Source organism: Rutidosis leptorrhynchoides, chromosome 9, assembly GCF_046630445.1.
Source record: "Rutidosis leptorrhynchoides isolate AG116_Rl617_1_P2 chromosome 9, CSIRO_AGI_Rlap_v1, whole genome shotgun sequence".
NCBI lineage: Eukaryota > Viridiplantae > Streptophyta > Magnoliopsida > Asterales > Asteraceae > Rutidosis > Rutidosis leptorrhynchoides.
The window spans coordinates 154,332,075-154,339,811 of record NC_092341.1 but is presented as its reverse complement, the minus strand read 5'-3'; positions in this window follow the sequence as shown (position 1 = coordinate 154,339,811).

Genomic DNA, 7,737 nt, shown 5'->3' with positions numbered 1-7,737 from the left:
GGTAATTGATCGGTGGGTGTGCTCCTGTCACGCTATCTTTGGAGCTAGAAGAACTTGAGGAATTAGGTGAGAAATCCATATTATGTGTTTGGAATAGGGTTTGATATGAAATGGGTGTTGAATATTGAATGATATATTCGTCTCCTTGAATACGTATATATAGCAGAAAGATTTCCGTAATTTACGGAGGAAATTTAGGAAAAGTGTTAGACAAGGTCTATTGGGAATAGATATGCTAAGATATGATTTGTCTATACTCCAATAATGGCAGTATGACGTGTCGAGATTATAAAATGATAAGTATGTAATCTAATAATCTTTCGATTAAAGACTTTCAATTCGTATACTGTGATAACCCAATGACATTTCCCGGTTCGCAAACCGATGCATAAAGGCATAAGGCATATAGGTTCGTGATATAACAGGGAGTTATATACGTTTGAGTATGAATTATAGGAGTTTCAAAAATCTTGGATAATATTTCATGTAATACATATGTAATACACAAAACCAGGATAGATGACTAAGTGAGTTGTTCTTAATAAGTTCACCACTTATTAAGTGCGTAAGTGACTAAGTGTTGTATGATCACTATAGTCAGGTTTGATATTGTGCACCATACCCAAACATCTATGCCACCGCCGAGTCACTTGAATGATCAATTGTTACCGGTTGGCCCAGGAATTCTCGACCAAAATCTAAGTTTGGCATTCGAAATCCACAAGCGTCCCATAGTGGTACCAAGGATCACCCTAGGCCTTAAGTAGCGTTGACGTTCGAGTAATTTCACATTATCGTGTATGTTATAATCTTAAGATTTAAGTATAGTTTCTAAGGTATAGTGTAGCATTTATCAATTAAAGGCAACAATTAAAGGCACTATGGTCAAGGAAAGTTGTAGTCCTACATTGCTAAGGTACCTAATTGTATAAGGCACACATAAAATGCAATCCTGGTTCTCTACAACAACCTGCTCTGATACCAATCTGTCACACCCTCAAATTAGGGCCTAGGGTATTTGTGACTAATTATATCAAATCACAGTTGTATAAACGAGAACGACTCTATATGAGATATTTTGAATAAAACATTTATTAATAAAACAGCGGAAGCATTAAAAGTTTTACATCAAATTTAAACTGAAATAATAATAATAGTCTTAATGCAAAGTAAATGTAATGAAATGAAGACTCCATGTAGCAGCATTTAATTCATCAGGTAGCAATCATGGCAATCATCTTATTCGTCACCTGAGACAAAACATGCTTAAAGTGTCAACCAAAAAGGTTGGTGAGTTCATTAGTTTATCAAAATCAATCATTTCCGTTATAATAATAGGCCACAAGATTTCAGTTTCATAAATATCTGTACACTAGCAAGTGTATAAAAGCATTCTATAAGTTGTAGGCACCCGGTAACAAGCCTTAACGTTCATGTTTTACCCTCTGAAGTACACCAGATCAGGTGTGTTTAAAATAACCTCGAAGTACTAAAGCATCCCATAGTCAGGATGGGGTTTGTCAGGCCCAATAGATCTATCTTTAGGATTCGCGCCTACAGTACATAGACAAGTAGTTTAATGTTACCAAGCTAAGGGTATATTTCTGGTTTAAACCCACGTAGAATTAGTTTTAGTACTTGTGCCTATTTCGTAAAACATTTATAAAAACAGCGCATGTATTCTCAGTCCCAAAAATATATAAAAGGGAGCAAATGAAACTCACCTTAAATAGCAGTTGAAGTATTCCACGCAAGAAAGGAAAGTAAAGCAAGTAAGTGACCGAGATATCAACTAGAAGTAGTTCTTTAAGAGAGAAATGAGAGATTAAGGTGTAAGTTTGAAATGAGAAATGTATGTGGTATTTATAGTTGAAAATGTTAGGTAAAAAAAATTAAAATAAAATAAGTAAATCTTAAAAGTTAAAATAAGAAAAATTATTTTGTATTTTTATTAAAAGTAAATCTTAAAAGTTAAAATAAGAAAAAGTAGTTTGTATTTTTATTAAAAGTAAAATCTAAAAGTTAAAATAAGAAAAAGTATTTTGTATTTTTATTAAAAGTAAATTTTAAAAGTTAAAATAAGAAAAAGTAGTTTGTATTTTTATTAAAAGTAAAATCTTAAAAGTTAAAATAAGAAAAAGTAGTTTGTATTTTTATTAAAAGTAAAATCTTAAAAGTTAAAATAAGAAAAAGTATTTTGTATTTTTATTAAAAGTAGATATAGTTTTGATTTTTTTTTTGTATAAAATTCTAAAAAAAAAAATTTGTTTAATATATTTCTAAGAACATTTAACATTTTATTTCTATATTTGTTTAATTATTAAATACGAATTTTATATAAAAATTATTATTATATTTAGTTTTTATAAAAATTAAAATTTATGATTATTAATTTATAGTTTTTATTAGTTTTATAAATGTTATAATATTATGTATTATTTAGTTAATTATATATTCTATTAACTAAATAACAAAAGTAATATAAATATTATATATATATATTCATTGATGTAATTATGTTATATTATATATCATAATCTTATTTATAATATTTATAATTATATTATTTATTTTAAGCGTACGTTTATTCGGTCAACGTTAAATTTATTCGTATATAACAACTCTAGGTATTTTAGTAAAATCGGAAGTCGAAAAGTGAGGGTTGTTATAGTTGTAAAGACATTTAATGTATATATATCATATTAAGAGATATTCATACATGATAATATCATGATAATATAATAATTTAAAATCTCATTTGATATTATAAACATTGGGTTAACAACATTTAACAAGATCGTTAACCTAAAAGTTTCAAAACAACACTTAAATGTAACGACTAACGATGACTTAACGACTCAGTTAAAATGTATATACATGTAGTGTTTTAATATGTATTTATACACTTTTGAAAGACTTCAATACATTTATCAAAATACTTCTACTTAACAAAAATGCTTACAATTACATCCTCGTTCAGTTTCATCAACAATTCTACTCGTATGCACCCGTATTCGTACTCGTACAATACACAGCTTTTAGATGTATGTACTATTGGTATATACACTACAATGATCAGCTCTTAGCAGCCCATGTGAGTCACCTAACACATGTGGGAACCATCATTTGGCAACTAGCATGAAATATCTCATAAAATTACAAAAATATGAGTAATCATTCATGACTTATTTACATGAAAACAAAATAACATATCCTTTATATCTAATCCATACACCAACGACCAAAAACACCTACAAACACTTTCATTCTTCAATTTTCTTCATCTAATTGATCTCTCTCAAGTTCTATCTTCAAGTTCTAAGTGTTCTTCATAAATTCCAAAAGTTCTAGTTTCATAAAATCAAGAATACTTTCAAGTTTGCTAGCTCACTTCCAATCTTGTAAGGTGATCATCCAACCTCAAGAAATCTTTGTTTCTTACAGTAGGTTATCATTCTAATACAAGTTAATAATCATATTCAAACTTTGGTTCAATTTCTATAACTATAACAATCTTATTTTAAGTGATGATCTTACTTGAACTTGTTTTCGTGTCATGATTCTGCTTCAAGAACTTCGAGCCATCCAAGGATCCATTGAAGCTAGATCCATTTTTCTCTTTTCCAGTAGGTTTATCCAAGGAACTTAAGGTAGTAATGATGTTCATAACATCATTCGATTCATACATATAAAGCTATCTTATTCGAAGGTTTAAACTTGTAATCACTAGAACATAGTTTAGTTAATTCTAAACTTGTTCGCAAACAAAAGTTAATCCTTCTAACTTGACTTTTAAAATAAACTAAACACATGTTCTATATCTATATGATATGCTAACTTAATGATTTAAAACCTGGAAACACGAAAAACACCGTAAAACCGGATTTACGCCGTCGTAGTAACACCGCGGGCTGTTTTGGGTTAGTTAATTAAAAACTATGATAAACTTTGATTTAAAAGTTGTTATTCTGAGAAAATGATTTTTATTATGAACATGAAACTATATCCAAAAATTATGCTTAAACTCAAAGTGGAAGTATGTTTTCTAAAATGGTTATCTAGACGTCGTTCTTTCGACTGAAATGACTACCTTTACAAAAATGACTTGTAACTTATTTTTCCGACTATAAACCTATACTTTTTCTGTTTAGATTCATAAAATAGAGTTCAATATGAAACCATAGCAATTTGATTCACTCAAAACGGATTTAAAATGAAGAAGTTATGGGTAAAACAAGATTGGATAATTTTTCTCATTTTAGCTACGTGAAAATTGGTAACAAATATATTCCAACCATAACTTAATCAACTTGTATTGTATATTATGTAATCTTGAGATACCATAGACACGTATACAATGTTTCGACCTATCATGTCGACACATCTATATATATTTCGGAACAACCATAGACACTCTATATGTGAATGTTGGAGTTAGCTATACAGGGTTGAGGTTGATTCCAAAATATGTATAGTTTGAGTTGTGATCAATACTGAGATACGTATACACTGGGTCATGGATTGATTCAAGAAAATATTTATCGATTTATTTCTATATATCTAACTGTGGACAACTAGTTATAGGTTACTAACGAGGACAGCTGACTTAATAAACTTAAAACATCAAAATATATTAAAAGTGTTGTAAATATATTTTGAACATACTTTGATATATATGTATATATTGTTATAGGTTCGTGAATCAACCAGTGGCCAAGTCTTACTTCCCGATGAAGTAAAAATCTGTGAAAGTGAGTTATAGTCCCACTTTTAAAATCTAATATTTTTGGGATGAGAATACATGCAGGTTTTATAAATGATTTACAAAATAGACACAAGTACGTGAAACTACATTCTATGGTTGAATTATCGAAATCGAATATGCCCCTTTTTATTAAGTCTGGTAATCTAAGAATTAGGGAACAGACACCCTAATTGACGCGAATCCTAAAGATAGATCTATTGGGCCTAACAAACCCCATCCAAAGTACCGGATGCTTTAGTACTTCGAAATTTAAATCATATCCAAAGGGTGTCCCGGAATGATGGGGATATTCTTATATATATGCATCTTGTTAATGTCGGTTACCAGGTGTTCACCATATGAATGATTTTTATCTCTATGTATGGGATGTGTATTGAAATATGAAATCTTGTGGTCTATTGTTACGATTTGATATATATAGGTTAAACCTATAACTCACCAACATTTTTGTTGACGTTTTAAGCATGTTTATTCTCAGGTGATTATTAAGAGCTTCCGCTGTCGCATACTTAAATAAGGACAAGATTTGGAGTCCATGCTTGTATGATATTGTGTAAAAACTGCATTCAAGAAACTTATTTTGTTGTAACATATTTGTATTGTAAACCATTATGTAATGGTCGTGTGTAAACAGGATATTTTAGATTATCATTATTTGATAATCTACGTAAAGCTTTTTAAACCTTTATTGATGAAATAAAGGTTATGGTTTGTTTAAAAATGAATGCAGTCTTTGAAAAACGTCTCATATAGAGGTCAAAACCTCGCAACGAAATCAATTAATATGGAACGTTTTTAATCAATAAGAACGGGACATTTCAGTTGGTATCCGAGCGTTGGTCTTAGAGAACCAGAATTTTGCATTAGTGTGTCTTATCGAGTTTGTTAGGATGCATTAGTGAGTCTGGACTTCGACCGTGTTTACTTGAAAAATGATTGCTTAACAAATTTTGTTGGAAACTATATATTTTTAACATGTGAATATTATGTGATATATTAATCTCTTAACGCGTTTGATATTATGTGATAGATGTCTACCTCTAGAAAAAGTCCCATTGACTCACCTAATAATAATGAAGAGTCAAATGTAAATTGGAATGATTCGTGGACTGATTCACAAGTTCCCGAAGAGGAACCGGAAGAAGAGTCGGAACCGGAAGAAGAATCGGAACCGGAAGAAGAATCGGAACCGGATGAAGAAATAGAACCGGTGGGGGAAATAATAAAACGGTTAAGTAAAAGAAAATCCTCAACCAACCGACCAAGGTTAATTATGGTCAATGGTGTTTCCGCCAAGGAAGCAAAATATTGGGAGGATTACCAATTCTCCGATGAATCGGATTCCGACGAGAATTCCGATGATGTTATAGAAATTACCCCAACTGAATTTAAAAAGGCAAAAGAAAATAATAAGGGAAAGGGCATAAAAATAGAGAAATCTAATTCCAACCCCGATGAACTTTATATGTATCGTCAACCCCCGAAGTCCTTAAGTTGTAACAATGACCCGGGAACCTCTAAACCACCAGGTTTTTCTAAACCAATGTGGAAAATTACGGCTCGTATTAGGGGAACATCATATATCCCTAGAAACTTGGCAAAACGAACCAAAACCGAAGAAGAAGAAACGAGCGAGTCGGAATAAGATAGTTGTATTCGTGTGGTGTAATATATGTAATATAGTGTGCTTATGCTTTATGACATATGTAAAAATTGCTTGTATTAATAAGTATTTTTTTTATGAATCTAACTCTTGTCTATTTTACAGTTTAAAAACACAAAATGGATAGACAACCCAATATTTTAAGAGACCTACCCGGAGACATGATTGATGAAATCTTGTCTAGAGTCGGTCAGAATTCCTCGGCACAACTATTTAAGGCGAGATCAGTTTGTAAGACATTCGAAGAACGTTCCAAGAATGTCTTGGTTTATAAGAGACTTTCGTTTGAAAGATGGGGGATATCACATTGGGAAACCCATAAGTTACGATGTGTTTACTTTGACGCATATATTGTTGGGAACCCAAATGCTATTTTACGGAACGGGTTAAGAAATTATTTTGACTCAATATATCCGAATATTGGACTTCGTGATTTAGAAAAAGCGGCTAACATGCAACATAAAGAAGCATGTTATGCTTACGGATTAGTAATGTTCGCTTCTCACCAAAGTGAGAACAAGAACATCGGGCTACAACTATTAAACAAAACGTTTCCACAAGTGACGGAGTCGGTAATTGGGGTAAGAAATGAGGTTTTTAGATTGTTACGGGACTGTTGGACATTACGTAACCCTCGTCCCTTTGACGACGTTACAACACGCTGTCTTATCAACGGCCATAAAGGTTATGTTGCACAAGACCAAGGATGGGAAGTAGTCCTAGTAAAACCAGAATGCATGACTTGTTTCTGGACGTATGAATTACGTGTCTTTATTGCCTTTGCTGAACGACTTGTGTACTAGCTAGAATTATCTTCACAACTATCTTGTATCAAAGTTATTGTGTGCTATATTTCATGCTTTATGTAAAATAAGCGGTATTGTAAGTTTGTAAAATATTGTATAAAAGTTTGAACGCGAAAAATTATTATAATCAGTTTTTCATATAGAATTGTAGTAGTTGAATTGTATATTAGCTACTAAGTATGAACTTAACGGGTAGGTACTACCCGAATTTAAACTTATAAAACGCTAATATGAAGAAAAAGCTTTTATAAATGAGTTCATATTATGCTACGAAATACTATTAACTACTCTTAATATTCTGTATGATTAACTTGTTCCATTTGACTATTTTGAAGGAAATGGCACCGACTACTCGACATACAGTGAATATGAATGAAGAGGAATTCCGTACTTTTCTAGCTTCAAACATAGCCGCAGTATAGGCTGCGCTACATACCAACAATAACCTTGGATCTAGCAGTACAGGAAATCGTGTAGGATGCACCTACAAAGAATTCACTGCC